General features: G+C 41.6%; 1 protein-coding gene across 3 annotated transcripts in view; it reads left to right on the forward strand.

Annotated features, from left to right (window-relative positions):
• ZNF385B (zinc finger protein 385B) overlaps positions 1-23,409 on the forward strand; it is a 380,374-nt gene that overhangs the window by 83,370 nt on the left and 273,595 nt on the right. The window lies entirely within an intron of this gene.

The raw sequence follows: 23,409 nt of genomic DNA on the forward strand, positions 1-23,409 counted from the left end.
ACATTAAAATTTTTTTTTTAACAAAACAGCCTCATCACCTTCAAAGCACTCTCCATTATACTGAATACATTGGTCAAATCTGTTATTCCATTCTTGGAAACAGTCTTCTAACTCATCTGTTTGGAGGCTGACGGTGCCTCCCTTATTTTTTGCTTCACCTCTTCTGTGTCGTCAAATCACTGTCCTTTCATGTCCCTCTGCATTTCAATGAAAAAGTTCGTGGGGCAAGAGAGTCATGCTTTTTTATTTTTTGCCAAAATCTGATGTACTGAGATGGCTGTGTGAGCAGGTGCATTGTCGTGGTGGCAAAACCAGTCCCCCGTCTGCCACAAATCAGGTCTTTTTTGTGGCACACAGTTATGCAATCTTTTCAGAACCTCTAAATAGAAAAGCCGATTAACAGCCTGACCTGGTGGAATGAACTCCAAATGCACTATGAGTTGACATTTTCATCTGCTCAGGAGGTTGACGGACATCCAGAACAAGATTTGTCATCAATCGACATTTCACCTTTTTTTGAAATGAGGAAACCACTCATATGCTTGGGTTTTTCCCAGAGCGCTGTCCTCACAAACTGTGTTCAACATCACGACAGCTTCTGTGGCATTTTTCCTGAGCAAGGAACACAAATTCATAGTCTCACCTGTTCTCTTAAATCAGCCCTCCCCCAAAAATGACGTTCAAGCAAACTACTTTATGAAAAAATTCACTGTGACCAGAGATTCTCTTCTGAGGCGATGCCACTGGGTGCACTTAGAGCTAGTTGCTAGACGCTCGCCTAGTGGGAAAAATGCAGACTATGAAAGCTCCGCCCAGTGGTGCTTTTTTCTGTTCTTAATAAGCTTTGTTTGAGGGGTGCACCTCCTAGGGTTCATGGGATTGTAAATCCCCACAGGACCTAACAGTCCCATCTTTCTCCTGCAGTGTCCTGTGACTTTGAACCGCCAGCCTTGCTCTTAGCAGTCAGACTCCTAACCCAGTCCCACTCGAGAACCCCTTTCTAAAGAGAAGAGAGGGAGAAATAAAGAAGATGAACCTTTGGTTAACCTTAATGTGACTGATAGAGCCCTGTGTCCTCTCCTTACAGACACCCACTGATAATCAGGTTACTTCTGGCCTAGTTGAAAATCACTTGACCTTCCATCTACCACCTGCAAATAAGGCTTTTTGAGATTTAAATTAGGAGGCAAGAATGTGACAGCTCCCCATGAGTTGTCAGTTGGGCTGCTTACCTCAAGTCAGCAATTTGAAACCACTGGCCAATCCTTGGTGGAAAGACGAGACCTTCTACGCCCATACGATTTCCAGTCTCAGGTCCCTGTGACTGGCAGTCAGCTGGAAGGCAGTGGATTTGTGGATAGCGAGACCAGCTTCCGGCAGACTTTGGTGTCGGGGTCATGCTTTTGATGCTTAATTTCATGGATTAGAAGCGTCTTAAACTCAAAGTAAGATGCCTTGTTAATTCTCATATTTAACACATTGAAAGGAGATTAGTGTTGAAAGAGAGAGAGGGGTGGGGGGAGAGCCACATGTGTATGTGGATAGCTGTGAAAACTCTTCCCACCATCTTAATGGAAAGTTTTGGTCTTGTTCATTGTTGACTCTGGACTGAAAGGAGTGAGAGTGTGTATGTCTGAGGAGGATGTGGGTTCCAAAAGGGAGCAGCCAGGAATGTGAGGAGATGATGACTTCATTCCCGTTCTGAGTCTTGTTGTTCGAGGCCTTCCGGTCGGTTCTGACTCAGGGCCACCCTTCATACAGCTGAACAAAACACCGCCCAGTCCTTTGCCATTCTCACAATTGCTCTTATGTTAAGCCCACTGTGGTAACCATGGTGTTAATCCATCTGGTCCAGGTTTTCCTTGTCTTTGCTGCCTTTCTGCTACTTTACCAAGCATGCTGTCCTTCTGCAGGGACTGGTCTCTCCTGATAACATGGTTCATAGTATCTGAGATGAAGTCTTGCCGTCCTTACTTCTGATTGTTAGGAATCAGTTAAGTTGGAGTCCTCTGTTTTGTCTTTGCCTTGAGTCCCGGTTGCCTTTGATGCCAACCAACTTTGAAAGTGACTATGATGGTATGTGTGGTTCATCCTATCTGTCTAAATGTTGTTTGGAATCTATTTGTTGCTAAATGTAGTTTGCTCTTCAAAAATGTGTTAAACTTAGCATAGAGGTGTGGATTCAAATTTAGTGATATGTGTTGAATTTAGCAAAAGAGAAGAGAGAACTCCCATTTTGTAGGAACCAACTGTGTGTCAGGCCCTGCCCTGGGCACTTAAAGTGTATTCATCTACAGAGAGTAAAATAAAATTCAACTGTGCATACAGGCATGATGGCTGAAGTCCATGACTGGGTATTAACTTCCATTTCTTCAGAAAAATTATATAACTTGCATTTTTAATTAAGAGGGCAATGATGCCAACACCAAGAAATTCAATACAATGAACTTTTTATTATCAGAGATAAAAATTAATCCTCAATTCCTTTGGCCTTTTAATTGTTAACTGTCGAATCATCCAAATGTGGAAGTGAAAGAAGCACCGAGGGATAATGTAATTGCAACTCTTCAAACAATTGTATCTGTCTGGAGAATGAAGATTGATGGTCTGGAAAATAGATCTCATTGTTTCAGAAGTAGAATTATGGGCTTTGCCAGTGGCTATTAAGGGAGAATCTCTAAGAAACTTTTTACCAAAAGGAAAAAAAGAAAAAAAGATACTTGTTAGATGAAGAGAATTTAATTTAGCCACTTTTCATTAAGCAAGGCCAGAAACTCTAATTCCCAAGTTCATAGTTGACAAAAGGCCCCAGAGCAGTAATTATCCATTTTTCAAGTTTCCTGATAGAAAGCTCTTCAATTAGATATAGACAAGGGGAAAATTATGGTAAAAGGAAGGGTATTTTGTCCTTTCTAAAGAGCACTAAGAAAATAGAGACTATATAACAATGTTAAGAGATAATTACATTAAATGAGTTAAGCACTTTGAATTATCTTAAGAGATGTTGAATTACTTTCAGTATTGCTATTTCACTTAAAGTGCCTAAAATTTTAATTCAGAAAATCAACTAAAATAAATTTGCTTTTTGTATTTCTTTAATCTTCTGAATCTCCAGGGCAGGCAGGTAGTTTTGGGTGTTCTTGGCCTTTCTTTGGGAAAATAGTCTGTGGATGAACTAGATAGTATATTATTTGTTTCAAGATCTGAATGGATCTTTGAAATATGATTCAGTATATTTGTCCTACTATTAGGAAGATTGATTAGTTGTCTCACTTGTCAGTTGCGATGTCATTTGAAAAGCATCATTTGCGTGCCCATTATTTTTCCTGGAATCTCCATTCATGGCGGAGGTAGCTGTGGGTGTAAATGATTGACTTGGTTATGAGAATAAGGCCAATCATGGATTCATATAAGAGGAGGAAATGCTTCTCTCTTTATCGTCCTTTTAATGCTCATAAACCCTGAATCGTTTATGTCATGATTTAAAGTAGAACAAGTTTAAAGGTAAGTTTGCATAACCTAACACTATGACTGTGATGCAGTATTTTTTGTTCTTTGTTCCTGAACAAGAAGTGAAGATGTAGCTGTTTGCCACTACAGCCATGGTCTATCTATAGTTTAAGGTGAGTAGATATCAGTCCAGGAATTTTTTCTAATCTGAGCACAAAGGTGATTCAGAACACACATTAAGGATGGTTGGAAATAGTTGCTGTCATTCTGCATGACTTTGATGTGCTAATGGAGTCTCCTGTCAGCAAGCTGCGAATGTAAATGGTAGGTTTCTGAAGCCTGTAGTTTAAACCAACATCCTGTGCTACCTTTGTGTTCCTGCAGCTGATGCTGCTGTTTCTCATTCTTCTACTATTACTACTACTTATTATTTTTTATTAGAAGAGTGTCAGGTTCACCTTTCAGAGATGTGAATAGTTATGGTTCCTTGCGTTTGTGTGTGTGTGTGATTTGCTGCCATTGAGTTCGTTTAACTCATTGTAACCCTGTGCACAGCAGAAGGAAACACTGATCGATTGCATCTTCACAGCTGTTGTTGTTTGAGTTTACTATTGACGACACTGTATTAACCCACCTCGTGTGGGAATTCCTCTACTTTGCCAATCATCTTCTTCACCAAGCATGGTGGCCATCTTCAGAAGCTGCTCACATGTGGCACAGTCTATATAGATAGACATAAGGCAAAAAAAGAAAAAGAAACAATAGATAGTTCCATTGAGCATAAGAGGAGGTAACATGATGATTTTGGAAGTTAGATAATCTGTCAATTTGAACAAAGGGGTGGAGTTTATCCTGTCAATTAGGTCAAAAGGTAACACCCACCAGGAAGATTCTGGGAACTTCTTTTTCTCCTGGAAAGAGGACCACACTCTCTCTGCTTCACATTCCTGTTGACAAGCCACACGGAGCCACACTGATGGCAGCCAGAGCCCTGGAGCTGGAGGAGTCACATGGGGACCCATGTCAGTGCTGAGATGCTTCTACCACCAATGGGTCCACAAGGCTTTTTACCCATTGGCTTGTGATCTTCCTTCTTTCAGCATCATTGGATGTGCTTTGTGAGTCTGTAATATGGAACTTATGGATGTTTTCTTTCTTTTTGGGGGGTGGGGTGGGCGTGGAGGCTGCTTTCTTAATATACATTTACTCTTGAATATAAAACTCTCTCTTACACACATTAGTGTCAATGAATTTTTCTAGTCAACCTGGACTAACACAAAGAAATTAAAATAATATCTGATGATGAAATTAGAGAATCAGAAAAAATGGAAAAAGCAAATAATACACTTAGACTCCTAGCACGACTGGGTCAGAATGGGCAGTATTGTTCTCTAATGGTGGTGTTAAATAGGTTTGGTTTCTGTTTGATGGTGTGTTTTTGTTGTTGTACTGTTATTTTGTAAGACAGTTTTATATGCAGGCCTACAAAACTAAGGGAAATTAAGCTGCCACCACTCAGCGATAGCCAACTATTCGCTGCTGGTGCTTCTTTTCTTGGTTCTCTGTGTTTCTGGGAGGGGAGGGGAGGTATAAATTCTAAATTCTAAAGCGCTTAGGCTATGGAAAACTGGGATTGACAGTGAGAACCTTAACTCGAGTCTTGACAGAAGTTTGGCCTCTGTCTGAGTTCATTCTGACCATTAACCTGCAGTGTGGTGTTTGTCCTCAGGCCAAGTGTATTCCAAAGTAGATTGCAATATACCTGGCAAGGTCTCAGAAAACCTGCCTAGGAATGCCTCTTAATAATGCGTCATCTGGAATTTGGTGTGTAGGGACCACATGGTCATTATCAAGAATCCAGGTTTGTGACTCAAAGCACTATGGGGACAGCACTGGAGACTGTGTGGAAAGTGTGTTCAGTGTGCTCCATGCACGGTGGAGTGAAACGTGAAGGGAGTAAAACAGGCGGCAAGGGAGCAAAGCAACCCGAGGAACCTGACAGGAGACTTCCGAGTCAGGGGACAGGGTTTGGCACCTCATCAGACCTGATTGGAAAACACTCATACAGACCTGGACTGATTTATCAATTTGTGATTATAGTTTTTATTTTCTTTTGCCCTATGTCTGTCTATATAAGATAAGTAGGACCAACAATCTCAAGGAAAAAAACAACTGAATTGGCATTCCCAATGGGACATCAGAGAAGAGGGGTGGGGAAGGGGAGTGGGAGACAATAAATTCAGGGATGAGAGAACAAGACATTTAAAAATGATGACGAGAAGCCCTGGTGGGGTTTGGTCAAGTGCAATATATCCACGAGCAATTACCGAGGGCCAAGTGGAGGGTGAGCATGATAGTGGGAGAGGGAAAAGGTGAAAGGAAATAGAGGAAGGAAGTAGGGAGCAAAAGCTATTTATAGAAGTATAGCTATAGTCATGTACATATGTAAATATACTGATTTATAATGAAAGGGATACAGGCCAATGTACATATATTTATATGTTAAAGTATAAGGTAGCAGACAGATTTTGGCCTCGCTAAACACAAACCACTTTGTTCTAATAATCTGGCACTCTTTGATACTCACCTTCCCAAAAAGATCATGGAAGACAAAATGGGTACATAAGCAAATGTGGTGAAGAAAGTGGATGGTGCCTGGTTATCAAAAGATATAGTGTCTGGGGTCTTAAAGGCTTAAACAGTCATCTAGCAGGGAAGCAACAAAGCCCACATGGAAGAAGCATACCAGCTTGTGTGGTCATGAGGTGCTGACAGGATTTGGTATCAGGGGGGAGGAAGGGGGAGAAAGGGGTGACCCATCGAAATGTTGGATATATAGCCCACGCCCCAGGGGGAAGAATAACAGAAAGATGGATATGGTAGTTATTTAATCATTAGTATTCCTCCTTTGAGGAGGGAGATACCCTTTCTCTCCGCTCACTCCCTGGGTGACATTGCCGCTGACAAGACACATGGAGCTACACTAGTGCCCTGAGCTGGAGGAGCCGCATAGAGATCCCAGCCAGCACTGGGCTGCTTACACTGCTACCGGATCCACGAGATGCCCCACCCGCTGCCCTGTGATTTTCCTGCACTTGACATCATTGTATGTGTTTTGTGAGTCTGAAGGGGACTTTATGATTGGTATCGGATATACAGGCTAATATCTGACTTATGGACTTGCTCTGGACTGGGCTGGAATGTTTTCTCAATATTCAATTGCTCTTGTACATAAAGCTCTTTCTTATACACGTATGAGTATCTATGAATTTGTTTCTCTAGTCTACCCGGACTAACAGTGGGTGAAGGGAGACAATAGACAGTGTAAGACATGAAATAACAACAATAATATATAATTGATCAAGGACTCACGAGGGTAAGAGGGTAGGGAAGGGAGGGGGAAAAAAGGAGCTGATACCAAGGGCTCAAGTGGAAAAAAAATATTTTGGAAATTTTGATGGCAACATATGTACAAGTGTGCTTAAAACAATTGAATGATGGGTTGTCATAAGATTTGTAAGAACTGCCAACAAAATGATTAATTAAAAAATAAATTTAATGACAAGAAAAGAACAACAACATAGAGTCCAGGTTTAGGTCAAGGGGAGCTGCTATGAAGGACTTCCAGAAGGAGGAGCGTGTTTTGAAACTGCTGTGGCAGCAGATGCGCAATGCTGCTTGGCGTGCTCGACCAGTGCAGTGACATGATATCTGCACTAGCTCCCGTAAACTGGTTTGGGGGAAAAAGAAGAAAGTAAGAAAGCAAGCAAGCAAGCAGGTGGCTGCAGGGCCTCAGGACCAGTCCTGCGTGCCACCTCGCAGTCGTGGTCTCTGCCCACTTCTGTAGTGCTGCCGGTGGCAGTGATGAGTTGATTTTCCCCAATTGTGATTTTTTGATGATTTCCTGTACTTTCTGTTACCTGGCTACCTGGGCCGAAATTCTTAGAACTATGATGGCCTCTCATTGATGGGGTCCCTCACCCAGGTGACTTCTCTTTGTCTTGTCTCTTCCTTCATGAAGGCTTACCCGGCTTACCAGAGACATGTTGTAGAATATGCCTGATGGAGGCTGGTTCCGGAGCAGGCTGGGGCAGTTATTTTCCTTAACGAGCTTACTGAAGGCACACAGGGACCCAGGACGGGCAGGTCCTTTAAGGACTCACCAAAGAACTGCAGCACAGGAGATGTCCACAGAGCCGAAACACACAGGCTCTAGGAACTGACAAGAAGAAAATTGTGTTTGTTTGACATTTACAAAGCATGCTTTAACAAACACAAGACAACAGCAAAGCCCTTTGAACATCTTTTTGTTGTTGTTGCTAATCATAAAGTTTGTCGTGTAACTGTATTCTCTGGATATTGTGAGGCGGCGCCTCAGGGAATGCTCTTCAGAGAAGCATTCTGTGAGAGGAAGGGCGCATGGGTGCCCGCAGCGTTGAGGACCCAAAAGAGGCCATTGTTGTATGCCACCTCAAGTACACTTGTGTCTTTCCACATTGTCAAGTACATTGGAGGGATTAACACACTGCACCGAATCAACGATAACTGTCTCAGCCAAGCAAGGATTTTATCGAGGACAAGGCTCGGCGATTCTTCACAGAGATAGCGCACACTCGTGGGACAGGAGAAAAGATGTAGCATGAGCACTCTCCTTATTTGGAAAGTCAATGCGTGACGGTCTGTGTAGAGGTCTCCGGTCAGGGGATGGAGCACGGAAGATAATAGCACTGTTTCTGGAAAGCACGACTCGAAGACTAGCTGCCAGGAGCCGCCACTGCAGCTGCTCTTCCAGTTGTTCCCCGATTAGTGGCACGTCACGGTTCCCGTGAGTTCCGGATGAGCCACCGCGGCCCTTCCTCCCGCACACTGGGGCTGCGCACTGGCTGACGGGTCATCTGGGTCTGTCTAGTGTCGTTGCCCCTGTCTCTGTTCAGTCCGACACGTCCTGTCAGTGGCACTGCACGGCATGTGTCATTTGCGGATATCAGTGAAAGACATTTCTTTTACACCTTCAGGGCGTGAACATCACATGCCTTCATGTTTACTTTTGGACACTTCAACCAGATGCTCCTGGTCATTGGCACCAAAAGATCTGTGCCCACCTGGAGATACCAGTGATATTCAGTTCTAGGGTGTGTACCTTGTGTGTCCATGTGGTTACTTTGGGCCCTGCTCTCCTCCACCGAAGTCCTCCTGAGGTAAGGTAGCTAGCTGACTTTTGAAAGTCAGCTCAGAATAAGCAGTAAACAGGAAAACAAACAAACAAACAAACTGGAGTCTGGCCTGCATCTTTGCCAGAACCTCTCGGCATGCCAAAGACCTAGTTCCTTTGGAGCTCTTTCACAGAGTGTTTTCGCTCCTCGAACATTTTCTTTCTTTTTACACTTATCATTTGGTAAGTACTTTTGTCCCATTTAATAACTTGCTTTTATTTGTCTACATTATTAGTCAATAAAAGACAGCAGGACGAAGAATCCTAAGAGAAGGAAACCTCTTCCACCCTTCCTTAACTTTCCTGGTCAGCACGCTTAGCCTATATTTCATGACCTTTTATCTCAGACATAGATTTCAGAAACCAAAAATGATGCTTTAACCTCAGGGGGCAGTGGAAATAATTATAACTTTGATAATAAATAATAACACTGATAATCACAATACAATAGTTATGATGATTCAGGATCCATACTAACAGGGTATATATTTTCTTCCTGGTTTGAGGAGGGACGAAAGTCAGTAAAACTATTGTAAGCCCAAGGGCTTAAAAGGATATTACACAGGCCTGTGCTCTAATCAGATTAGAGTCATCTAAGTAGGTTGGTTGAAAGGCAGAGAATTAAACCCCAGTGAGAAGCCAAAAAAACCCCAAACAAACAAAAAACCTCCAGAATGTGGTAAATGAACAAAGAAAGCATGGCTAGGATTTCAGAATAAGAACATATGGGATCAGAACAAGGGATAAAAGGGATCAGTTTGTAAAATAAAAGGATATGTATTTTGCAGTTATGACCAGAATAGTGGGAAATTGAAAGAAACAGGAAAAGAATGCACACATCCAGCACATCCTGACGCTCATCAGAAGCCGTGGAAGCAGAGCCCAAGAGCACCTTCTAGACCTGCTTAAAGGCCCACCAAATTTAAGGGCGGGTATAGCACAATAAAGAAAGATAGGAAAAGGTATCAGAAAGAATTGTTTCTGTTGTTCTGGGGTACCATCCCCACCACTGAATGGATCCAAGGGGCCGGTTGTGTAATTGAGGACTAAATTAAAGAGAAATCAGACAAGGCAAAGCAGGCAAGGGCTCACCTCAGCCATGACTTCAGGAGCCAGGTGGAGAGAGAGAGAGAGAGAGAGAGAGAGAGAGAGAGAGAGAGAGAGAGAGAGAGAGAGAGAGAGAGAGAGAGAGAGAGAGAGAGAGAGAGAGATTGTATTTCTAACAACAGCTTATATACTCTCAGGGCATGTAAGCCCCCTAATCGCAGGGAGCCACATAGATAACAGAGCGAGTTGTACTCTAACCCTAAAGGTTCCCGAGTTCATTGGTGGAGTGCATTGATGCCAGTGCTGGGGGCAGGTAAGGGGCAATGACGGTCCCGTAATGTGGCGAGCAATAGAACTTGCCTGCTCCTGTAGTTAAAGAGGCTGGCTACATAGCAATCAGCCATGTGCTTCCAAGAGGTAACTTTAAAGTAGCACTTTATGGAAGGATAAATTGGGGAACAATATTAATTCTGAGAATGTGATTGAGACTCATCTCTAACTCACAGGTGTGAATGCTTCTCTCTGCCCTAGAATCCTGGCTTGCCAGGCCTTAAAATACAAGAATAAAGAGTTCATCTGCATCCACTCTCGTCCCAGTCCCCTGTTTCCCACATGTTGTCATTGAGATACCAACAATTACTGAAGCCTTTGCATAATTTAGATCCTGCCAAAATAATTTCTTTTACAGAGATGGCCTCAATTAGTTGGAGGTTAAAGATCTTCCAACTGTCTGATTTGTCTAAAATGCTGTACTTCATCATCTGCTATCCACCCTCCTCCTCCCCGCAGGATTGCCCCTCAACTCCTAGGGTCTCGCCATTCACTGCAATGCCTCTCAGAACTCACGGACCATCACGAAATGGGCTCACCCAGCTGTGGAAGCTGGCAAGTTCCAAATCATGGTGCAAGTATCTATCTGGAAGACTCTCCTCATTCGTACCCAATTGGGCTGTTTACTTACAAGGCTACAGAAGCTAGGAAGCCAAGTCAGGTGAGAGGCCACTGGCCCACGTTCTAAGAACTGGACACCAAGTGAGAGGCAATTCAGAGTGGGAGCCAGAGCCAGAGGGTGTACCTTGCCCAGCTTGCTCAGTGCAGCGGAAGATCTCTTGCTTGGCAAGCAAAAGAGCATCCCCAGGATTCATGCCACCGAGATAGCACCTTGTCCACGTGTGGGGCTTTTATGGAGGTACAGGTTTTTGCCTTCAGATGTCCTCAAAGGGTTTGATTGAAGACATGCAGATCCCTTCTGTGCGTGTTAGGCAAGGCAGGCCTACTCTCAGTCTGGTCTGTGACCCCAGCCTCTGGCATTTCTCAATCAAGCAGAAAGTTGGCAGCTTGCCTAGTAAGGGCACAGTTTGCAACAGGAAGATAGTTTTTGGTTTAGCATATGCACGAAAAGGTAGGGCTAATCTGCTGGCCACGCCCCATGGAAACTGAGGGTAGTGGCTGGAATCATACCCTCAAGTAAAGGAATAACTTAAAATATTATCCAACCTTCATCCTCAGCATCCCAGAGAACTCATTCCAAAATGCAACTATAACCACAGGTGCAGAGGCTAAGATTTACAATACATCACAAAATATCGGATCACGTTAAGGAAGGAACTGCATCCCAGATTATTTGCTAACCCTACTGGGCACCCATGCGTGTATGAGTGTGTGTGCCTGTGTGTGTATACTTCCATTGTCGTCATCATCATCATCAGTGAAAGTAACTTGTTGACCACAGGATTGGAACAGTACTGGTTTTATTCACCAAATGCCATCTTACAACTATTCCTAACATTCAACGTGGCTTTCAGTGGCTTCAAAATGTCCCATTCTATGAATGTGCTATGGTTATTTTAACAGATTTTTATTAGTTGACCTTTAGGTGACAAGAATTCCTTTGCTATTATAAACTATGCTAAAGTAAATCTTCTTATAGGCAAATCTTTACTTGTCAATGATTACTTCCTTTGGATAATTCCTAGAAATTGAGTTATGGGACCATAGAGAAATGTTACTTTTAGATGTGGTTTTCTCTTGCAAATATTCATGAGTTTTACCAGTGTATACTGCCATCAACAATAAAGCCACTTCCCAAATTCAAAGATGAAACTATTAACCCATGATCAGCTTTATATACTCCTTGAATTATGTTTCCTAATAGTGAAGATGATGCCAATTAAACCCCCTTTTCTGGATTCCTGAGATGGCGTCATCTAATGTGGCCCTTCTAGCCACAATCCCTTATGCAAGTTTTATCGGTTTGGACTCTGTAGAGGAGGCTATAATCCCATTTTAGAGGGAATTAACTGTTCAGGATTATGGTGACAGGTATCTTTAAGACTACTCTACTTGAGCTTGTGACTTCAGGCCCCATCGTTCATTTTCCTTGAGCGTCAGGCCAGTTAAAAGGTAAAAACCACACCTCTATCGAAACCATCCCCCAGTATATAAGAACTATCTTGGAAACCGAGGGAAAGTCCAGAGCCATTGAAAGAGTATGAAGTGGCAAAGGCTGAAGCCAGAGGCATGAGAGACTGGCATGGGGACTCAGAGGAGCACCACTGAGTCTGTGGGTACCTTCTCCCCTCTGGCCTGAGACTACGGGATTGTGAGAGCCACAGGCAGGCTGGCTTCCTGACTCAGAGGCAGGGGCCATGACACCATGTAGCAGCGAGTTTGAGGAGCAGAGAAAGATTTAGTCTCTGGCTGAGGAAAGGCTTTGTTGTGGACCAAAGACTATCTCCTTTCTGTTTACTGATTCTGACCTATTAAGATCCCCAATAAGCTCCCTTAACGTTGAGTATTGCCTGTGAGTTGTGTGAGGCTGTTGCAATGGATTATTGGACCCAGCATCGATGCAGAATGGCTTGGGAGGAACGATTGGTGTCAGACCAGGTAAAGAAGGATGGACCGTGGAGGCATGTCCACCTCATGGCAATAGGACAGCCACATATGCCCCTCCATGCCATTTACCACAGTACCCCCACATCATCCAAGGTATGCAACTTGAAAACACTTGATGGAAAATTAAGAATGTATAAGTGATCTGTACGGCATACAAAATGATTATCCTCATGGTATTATTTCACTAGCTGGGTATTCTACCTTATTTTTCTAACCACCATCTAAAGATTCCTGTCTGTCATTCTTACTGGATAATTTCTGGAAAGGAAACTCATGAGTATCCATTTCCCTCTGACTGGAAGAACCAGTTAAGCACTTCAGAAGATCCCTAAACAGCTCAACTATTTCACTCTGGTCTAGTTTTCAATAGAAACCCACCCACATGTGAAATGTATTGCTCTTTTAAATGTGTGAAAAGTTGTTCGTCTGCATTATTCGATTGGGGGTGGGGTGGAGACCTTAATAAATGCATCTGCATTACATAAGCAAGTCTGGTGGAAAATAGCTCTGCCGGTTCTGAAAATTTCAAATGAGTCAAGTGAGGACGAAGTGCAATATAAACCTGAGCGGAGCCACAGATATTTTATTTTGTTCATGTTATCTTCAATGTCTGCAGGTAGGAGTAGAAAGAACAACTTAAGTCTTAAAGTAAACTTTGCCACTTCCCAGATAGAGAAGGTTGGGGAAAATTTTGAACTATCTCTGAGTCTCAGTTTATTCCTAATTTTTTTTTTAAAGAAGCTTGGAAATTGTTACCTCTCATGAATTTTTATGAGTATTCAGAGATAATGGATGTAAAAATTTGTTACCTGACATGGAAGTGTGGCATTCATTTTAATAATTACATTTCCTCCCCAGACCTCAATATCTAGTTTATAAAAAACAGGAAAGAAAAAATAAACTAAGAGGATTAACATGGGATAATATGTCAAATAAACTTTATTTGGCAGGATTAATGAAGCCTGGCTTTTCAGTGACTAAATAAACCTCTTCTAAAACTCAAAACTCACTCCCATCTCAGTGACCCAATGGATCAGGGTGAACTTCCTCTGAGAATTTCCAAACATGTGTCAAAGCAGAGCACGTGCTCTGCGTTGGAATAACTCACATTTTGGAAGAAAATCACTAGGCCTTTCGTCTAAGGCAGGGGTCCTGTTGGTATAGTTATTATTTGTTGGGCTGCTATACATGGTCGGCAGTTCAAAACCACCAGCAGCGCCTTAGGAGAAAGAGTGGGCTTTCTACTCCCATTAACAGTTGCAGTCTCAGGAACCCACAGGGGGTCGCTCTGAGCCAGCATTGACTTGATGACAGTGAATTTGGTTAACTCTGAGCTTTCTTCTAAGGCAGCTCTGTGTGAACGTGAACCTCCAAGCTTTGATGAACAGCAGTACAGTTGTTTACAATCTACTCCTGGCTTCTTAGGCAGGATTCTACATTCCACATCTACATGTCTCCCTTCTACACATCTGTGTCACAGACAATAAGACGGAAATAACAGTCAGCTCCTCTCCCTTTCAGGTCTTGGCTTAAACTTTGTCACATGGTCACATATTTATCTGCAAGAGAGGCTGCTGGTAAATACAGACTTTCTTCCAGGTTCCCTTGAAACTAGACAAATACTGGGGGCACTTTTAATAATGGAGGGGCACACATCAACATATACGTAATGGAATTTTCAGGAAAATCCCATTATCTTTCAATTCCCTTTTCTATGGATAGTTTCATCACAAAACAAACCAAACTCACTGCTCTCAAGTCAATTCAGTCCCATTGCTACCCTAGAAGGCAGGGTTGAACTGGCCTGTGCATTTCTGAGACTATGAATCTTCATGGGAGAAGAAACCCTCTTCTTTTCCATGGAGAACCAGGTGGTTTACAACTGCCGACCTGGTAGTGAGCAGTCCACTCTGTGACCAGGGCGCCCCCTCACATTTAGAGACTTTGATAACTCTGACTGAAGTCATAGATACAGAAAATCATAAAGAATGTGGGAAGAGACAAATTGACTGATGTGGGTATTTTTTTGTATCAGTTCTATCTAACATAGGAAAATAATCTGGCAATCAATGGACTAATTTATACTTCTGCTAAAGAAAAGTGCTATTTGATTTGGCTGGGGTTGAAACAGTTGGCTTCTTCTTGGTTCATTGCCCTTGATAGGAAATCAAACTATAAACCAGACCTCTTTATCATCAGTGGCATCAATAGATGGCTGTGGGAGGTGCAGACCACAATTGAGTAACGTTGTCAGAAGGATGACATCAAAATGATTGTACATTTTGTGCAGTGTTTCAGCAAAAATATTGTTTTTTATTATTTTAAAATATTTTTTATTTAATCATTTTATTGAGCTCATACAACTCTTATTACAATCCATACATCCATTGTGTCAAGCACATTTGTACATTTGTTGCCTTCATCATTTTCAAAACATTTACTTTCTACTTGAGCCCTTGGTATCAGCTCCTCATTTTCCCCCTCTCTCCCTACTCCCCCCTCCCTGATGAACCCTTTATAATTTATTATTATTTTGTAATATCTTACTCTGTCCGGGATCTGCCTTACCCCACTTTTCTGTTGTCTTTTCCCCAGGGAGGAGTTTATATGTAGATCATTGTAATCAGTTCCCCCTTTCTACCCCACCTTCCTTCCACCCTCCCAGTATCACTACTCTCACCACTGGTCCTCAAGGGATCATCTCTCCGGGATTCCCTGTGTTTCCAGTTCCTATCTGTACCAGTACATCCTCTGATCTAGCCAGATTTGTAAGGTAGAATTGGGATCATGATATTGGGGGGGGGGGGGAAGAGCATGTAGGAACTAGAGGAAAGTTGTATGTTTCATCGTTGCTACACTGCACCCAGATTGGCTCATCTCCTTTCCATGACCCTTCTGTAAGGAGATGTCCAATTGCAAACAGATGGGCTTTGGGTCCCCAATCTGCACTCCCCCTCATTCACAATGATTTGATTTTTTTGTTCTTTGATGCCTGATACCTGACCCTACCAACACCTCATGATCACACAGGCTGATGTTTTTCTTCCATGTGGGGTTTGTTGCTTCTGAGCTAGATGGCTGCTTATTTACCTTCAAGTCTTTAAGACCCAGACGCTATATCTTTTGATAGCTGGGCATCATCAGCTTTCTTCACCACATTTGCTTATGCACCCATTTGTTTTCAGTGATAGTGTTGGGAAGGTAAACATCATGGAATGCCAGTTTAACAAAACAAAGTGTTCTTGCATTGAGGGAGTACTTGAGTGGAGGCCCAATGTCCATCTGCTACCTTAATACTAAACCTATAAATATATGCACATAGATTTATGTCCCCATCATATGTATATATATATATATAGATATATAGATAGTCACATATGTAAATGCCTGTATTTAGACCTTTATAAATGCCCTTTGTCTCCTAGTTCTTTCCTCTATTTCCTTTTACTTTCCTCTTGTGCCACTATCATGATAGGCCTTCATTTGTGTTTCAGTAATTCCTCTCGGTTACGTTGCCCTTGATCAAGCCCTACCAGGCCTCTTACACCCTCGCCACCAATTTTGGATCACTTGTTGTTCCCTTGTCCCTAGGGTAGCTAAAGAATACACTTGTAGTTAGGTATAAAAGCAAAAACATTTTAATATGCTTAGTTAGCATATACCTACAAGACTAAAACTGTTTTCTCGTGAATATTTTCCTTCTTCTAATACCCTCTGCTACCACTTGTCTGTTGGTTTATCATTGGGTAAATCTGCTATACAAGACCCCTTGAAAGTGTTGAAAAGCAAGGACCTCATTTTGAGGACTAAGTGCACCTAACTCAAACCCTGGTATTTTCAGTTGCCTCATATGCCCATGAAAGTTGGACATTGAATAAAGAAACCCAAAGAAGAATTGATGCATTTGAATTATGATGATGGAGAAGAATATTGAATCTACCAGATGGCTGAAAAACAACAACAACATACAAATCTGTCATGGTAGAAGTACAGCCAAGATGCTCTTGAGGGCCTAGGATAGCCAAACCTTGCTCATTTACTTTATACATGTTGTCAGGAAAGACCAGTCACTGGAGTAGGAAAGGCATCCTGCTTGGTAAAGTAGTAGGGCGGTAGCAAAGGAGAAGACCTTTGACCAGATGGCATGACAGTGGCTGAAACAATAGTCTCAAACATAACACAGTTGGGAGGATGGTGCAGGACTGGGCGCTGTTTTGTTCTGCTGGTCATAGGCTCACTGAGTTAGAACCAACTGGATGGTACCGATGATCACAACAAGGGTCTACGGTCAGAGTTGTCATCATTGCCCCATTACAAGGATGTTTGAAAACACACGATTTTATCTGCACTTGCTGCAAATACACACTGCTGTTTTCTTGTTACTTGTGTTTTTAGATCCCAATTTTTCCTGATGTATTAACTACAATAGTGTTGTAATTTGTATAAGTGAACCTATGTTGTCATCGGAGTCTGTCGAATCAGTTCTGACTCATAGCCACAGCATGTACAACAGAGTGAAACAATGGTGAGGGGTGGTCCTGCATCACCCTCATGGAGCCCAGTGTGATAGCCACCATGCCAGTTCATGCCCTTGAAGATGTACCTCTATTCCCCTGACCCTTCACGTTACCAAGCACAATTTCATATTGCAGGGACCGGTAGCTCCTGATAACCTGCCCCAAATACTCGAGATGGAGTCTCACCATCATTGCTTCAAAGGAGCAATCTGGTTGTGCTTCGTCCACAATAGATTTGTTTGTTCTTCTGGGAGCCCACTGTACTTTGTATGTTCCTTGCTACTATAACTCAAATGACTGGATTCTTCCCCAGTCTTCCTTATCCAGTGCCCAACTTAACTGGGTAAGAGGAGATTCAAAGTACCAGGGCTTTGGTCAGTCACATCTTAGTCCTCTCAGCTTTGCTTAACGCAATGCATCATTTGATTTCTTTGCTGCTGCTTCCTTAAGCATTGGTGGTGGATCCAAGCAAGATGAAATCCTAGCTAACTCTGATGTTTTCTCCATTTATCATGTTACCTATTAATCTAGCTGTGAGATTTGTGTCTTCTTAACATTGAGTTGTAAGTCATACCAAGGATACAATCTTCAATCTTCATCTGCAAGTGCTTCAACTCTTCCTCACCTTTAGAAAGCAAAGTCATGTCATTTGCATTTTGCAGACTGTCAACAAACCTTCTTCATATAATCCAATTGCTTTAAATATCTGCTCAGCATTCAGATTGACTGACTAAGGGAAAGGGCTATAACCCTGATGCACACTTTTCTTGATTTTAAGTCACACAGTAGTCCCTTGTTCCGTCCAAGCACGGCCTCTGGGTCCATGAACAGCTATCATAGTCGCCCAAGGAAGTGCTCTGGTATTCCTGTGCTTCTCAGCGCTCGCCATAGTTTGTGATGATCAACACAGTCGAATGCCTTTTCATAGTGAGTAAAACACGAGTAAAAATGTTTGTGATGGTCTCTGCTTTCAGTCAAGATCCATCTAAACATAGAGCAGTAAATTTCATGACAATGAAATAATAATTAAAAGAAAAATGGCAAAAAATACACCATCTACTCAGTTACTGATCATTTAATTCATTGCTTTCTAAAGCTATTTTCTTATCAGTATTTATATGATCCAGGAAGTATTATATTTAAGCCTCTTACAAGGATGATAATCACATATTATTATATGATTAAAACTGATAATAACTAAGGGTTCTCTGTAATCTGGTGGGAAGAGGATCATGGAGAGGTGACATGATGAGCTATTGCACTGGGTCAGTTTTGGGGGTTGAAAGACCCTGTCATAGGGGTGACCCGATCCATAACAATAGCAAACTTACAGTTATTAAGAAGCACCAAAAATAATGTTATGGTTGGGGAGTCACCACAACCTGAAGAACTGTGCTAAAAGGTCGCAGCATTAGAAAGCGTGAGAACCACTGCACTGGGTCATACCCACCCCAATGACCCCACTGTATATTATTTTGCTGACAGGTATTAATTCTGAAATGTTTTGAAGTTGTTTTTCTACTCATTTATAGCTGCAACAATGGAAGGTACAACTCGGGAGCAGTTTTCTCAGGAAAAAAAATAGTATATCTGAAAATAAATTTCAAAATTAAAGCAACTTTTAATGTCTTAAACTGTACTGTAAACGTCCTCATGAAATAAATAAAGGGAGTACATGAAGTGAACCCCTATTCAACTAAATCTGTGTTTTGTTTCTATTCAACTCACTCTGTGTTTTGTTTGAATAAAAGTGAGAAAGTAAACATATCAAGGCAAAATCTTAACCTTTTCCCATGTTTAGTAATAGGACTGGTTCTGTCCTTTCCCAATTCAACTTCTCTGTAAGTCACATAGTAAGCAGTTGGTAGATTTTCTGTTCAAATATAAAGGTTTATTTGCATTTCTAATTTGCCATTGCAGTAACACTGGAATTCCACGAGGAAGCATTTTAACTGTTACAGTAAACCATTTTTTAAAAGCTCATGGTGCGTCTCACCAAACTTAACTCCTCTGGAGAAGTAAGGCATATTCCTTTTGAATGTCTACATTGTGACCTGTGCCTCGCCAACTATTTTATCTAGAAGCCTCCCTTTCACTCCATGTTCTGCTGGGTTGTTTTTTTTAGAAGCTTTGCAGAGGACATGTTTTTAATAGGCTATAATCACATGAGTAACAGGGATCTTGGAAAGTAGCTATTATCAGTACAGACAGAAACTTGGAGTGTGATGGTTTTAGCCTTCCTGAGCTTCTTGATGCTATTTTAATGCACCAAGAGTATAAACTAAATTTAGATCCTGCTGACTTACTGGAGTGAAGTGTGTGTCTCTTTTGCAGACAATGCTAGATTTAGTCACTGTATATTTCTGTCAAGCTGAGGATGCAATTTATAGTTTCCATTCCTTGTAAGCATTTTAATAACTATACATAATATTTAATGACTAGTCTGATTTGCAACTGTTCATTTAAATTTTGTTTTTCCTGAAAGCAGTTACTGACACCTATGTTTTTTCTCGTGATCATACTTTCTATTTCAGTAAATCTGGCATTACTCTCAAAGTTGCTTTGATACACTAATTTATGTTGCTTCCTAATTATTTCTCTGGCCTATGGGTTCTCAACCTCAGCACCATTAAGAGTTGGGTGCTTTCCTGTATGTTGCAGGATGTTTAAAAAAATCTCAGCACCACCCCCCCTCACCTCACTTATGACAACCAAAAATGTCTTGACATGTGACCAAATGCCCCCCCCTCCAGACAAAAGTGCCCCTGCTTGATACCACTGCTTTAGTTTGTCCATTTCTTTCTGACTTTGGCCCTGGTTCAGCCAATAATTGTAGTGGCTTCCTTCTGGGACAACCTATAAGTACCCCGCTTACCTTCTAATTCACTTTTCATGTTGTGGCCAGAAGGATACTTTCACAACCCAAATCTTACCTGTCACTCACTTTCAAAAACTGTCATCGCTGTCCAACGATTTAGGATACCTAGAGGACTCTCAGATCCCCGACAGTGTTCGTCCTAGTTGGACCCGAGGGCCCCCTGATCTCTCCAACCACTTCCTCTTCGCAGTTCAGGCCCGTGTACCTGCCCTTTGTCCTGTTCCTGTCATGCTCAAGCCCTCCGCTCACCTGGACTGAACTTATCCTTCATCTTACACGTCTCTGATGTCTCAGCACTAAATCAGACCAGCCTATTACAGGAATCCAGTGTCAATTTCATTAAAACTAATTAAGTATCATGTGCCAAAGGTCCAAATTATTGCACCAAATCACCCAATATACAAATATCTGTTCCTTTTTCCATTTATAGTTATTGTTAGATGTCATTAAGTGTGTTCCCACTCATAATGACCCCATGCATAACAGCCTGGCACCGTTTTATGTTTGAGCACATTATGCAGTCACTGTGCCAGTCCGTCCATGGAGGCGCTTCCTCAACCCTCTACTTTACCACTTGTGATGTTCTTCTCCGTGGACTGGTCCCTTATGATAACATGTCTTATTTCAGCAGTTGATGGTCTGTTCTGCTGGTGAGATTGATATTGGTTACGATAATTATAATTTGATTTCTGCACATGTTTACAAACCACATAAGGGCAAATACTGTTACTATTTTGCTCATTGTTATCCGTAGTGCATATAGTATTATTATATATTATATAATTAATGTATATTGAATGTAGATGTTCATTGAAATCTGTTCATTTGAATAAATACTTTATAAAACAGAATGCAGTATTAATCGCATAGTGTACAATAATGATATTAAGTAGATCTGCCTGTAAGAAGGTGAGTGATAATTCCAGACATGATTTTATGAAAACAATAGCACGATGTAACAGACTTTATATATAACATTTGCTGAAACACTATGCTTCTGCGACTAAGCCTTTACCAAGTAACTTATTTTTGATACCATACCAAATAAATACCAAAGATTTTTCATTTTTCATATTAGAAAGAAAATTGTAGTTTTAGGTTGTATAAAAAGCAATTTGGTCATTTTATTTAGTATTGTATTCAAATGGAATGAAGCAGCTTACTAATTTTAAGAAATGTGCTATAATGAGAGTGTTGTAAAATCAAGATCATAAAATAATCTTTAAAACGTAGTACATGAATGTTGTTTCCTTACTGTAACTATTTTAATTAATTATTCCAGTTAGGCTTGGCTTTATTCTGAAGCGAGCTAGGTTCCGCAAGGACTGTGGGTGGAGGATGCTGAAAGAAAGGGTAACCTGTGGGCTTGAGAAGAAAACAGCCTTGGGGGTGGTGTGTGTATCTGTGTGTGTGTGTGTGTGTGTGTGTGTGTGTATCTGTGTGTGTGTGTGTGTATTTTCTTATCCTGTTCTGTGCTTATTTGAAAACTGCCATCGTTCCAAAGACATGATCTTATTCTCCTGGTATCCTACTTCCATACGAAGCCTCCCTATCAGTCACTGGGACTGTAAAATAATTATTCTAAGGACTTGCTGGCTCTGTGGTTAAGTGCTCACCGAGAACGTGAAAGGTCAGCAGTTTGAACTCATCAGCTGCTCGGTGGTAGAGAGGTGGCAGTCTGTGAAGATTGCAGCCTTCGGAAGCCCATGGAGCAGGCCCACTCTGTCTATAAGATTATTGAGTCGGGATTGACAGCAGCATGTTTTTTTTTAACATGACTATTATGCAAATGACTATCCATTATTCATCAAATATTTCAGACATATATTTGTATTCCATATTTTATAACTCTAACACTAAAGATCTATGAAAAAGTCTAACAATGTTGTTTTCTATTTCTCTGTCTCTTGCTCATAGTGGCCTTTCTCTTTCATGTACTCTCTATTTTTGAGTGTGAATTCGTATTTTTCTGACCTTTCTCTTGGGTTGAGAGTGTAGCCATTTAGAAAGAATTGCTTTTGCTGCTTTCAGGTGCCTTAGGATTCAACTAACCTTGGAATACCTATATTACTTTTCTTAGCTTGGGGTTTCCTGAACGAGACAGGCAATGAATATCTAAACCCCATGCTACATCAAGGTGGGGCTCTGGGTACAAATTTTCTGGAAAGCACCCTTTCTCTCCAACCACTCACAAACTGACAGCTTGCCAGCCTTCTTTGCTGGTGAGCAAGTTTTCTCCCGTGCTAGTGTTCAAGGGCCTTTGGCTGGGGGGTTATTTTTCAACCTCTACCTTCCAGAGGGGCAAAGCCTAGGGTTTTCTTCCCATCAGGTGTGAGAGTTCAAGACTATAGTAACCCCCTCCCTCAGGACAGCTATGGGTGGTGGCATCTTCCACAGCTAGCTCTCCATTTCAGGTCTTTGAAGATTTCTCTCACTTTCTTGTTAAGCCTCCTATGCATCTAAAATGATTTTTTAAATCATGCTATCCATTTTTCTAGAGAACAGTTTCATCATATTGCTAATATTATATTGCTGGAAAATATAATGCAGCAATGATTGAATATCTAAAGAGAGAATTTCCCTCCTCTTTCCTCTTTTCCCTTCCTTCTTTCTCAGACTCCCTTAAATCTGACTATGAATGATAATTTATTCTTTTGTAGATAATTGCAAGACTATTCTTTGGGAAAAGGGGAATTCATCGTCATGTTTCACTCTCAAACTCACAATCATTGAGTCAATGCTGACTCATAATGACCCCCTATAGGTTTCCAAGAGTGTAAAAGTCTACAGGGGTAGAAAGCCTGGTCTGCCTCTCATGGAGCTGCTGGTGGTTTTGAACTGCCGACCATTCCAATCATAGCCCAATGTGGAACCACTACACTATGAGGGCCCCCCCCATGAATTACAGCTTCCATTCTTGAAGGCATTTTTACATGCTGGTGGTTTCATTTACTTTGTACCAGGCACTGCTGTCTTTCACATGGAATAAGTCATTAATTCTTCCTACAGCCTAAGTATTCTTGTCTTCCTGTTTTGCAGACGGAGAAAGTATAGATAAGTGGCTTTCCCATGGACATAGGATTATAGATGGATGACCCAGGGTGCCGTACTGGCATTCTCTTTACGTTTCAGTGATACTGCTCACAGTGAAGGCTGGGTGTACTCTGGAGGATTTAATCTAAAGTTCGCATGCTTAAGAAAGTCAAACTAATGAAGAAATGTAGTTATTGCTGCTATAGACTGAATGCACCAGGGGTAAAAAGGGACTCATTCTTGTTCGGTTTATTTAATTAAATGTTGCCCTTCTCAAAGGAAGATATATGATTGAACAACTGTCTCTTCCATGGTATGTTAGCCTACCTTATGAGAGCCAATCATTAAATTTTTCAGAAGTATGCGATCGGGCT

Source organism: Tenrec ecaudatus, chromosome 13, assembly GCF_050624435.1.
Source record: "Tenrec ecaudatus isolate mTenEca1 chromosome 13, mTenEca1.hap1, whole genome shotgun sequence".
Classification (NCBI taxonomy): Eukaryota; Metazoa; Chordata; class Mammalia; order Afrosoricida; family Tenrecidae; genus Tenrec; species Tenrec ecaudatus.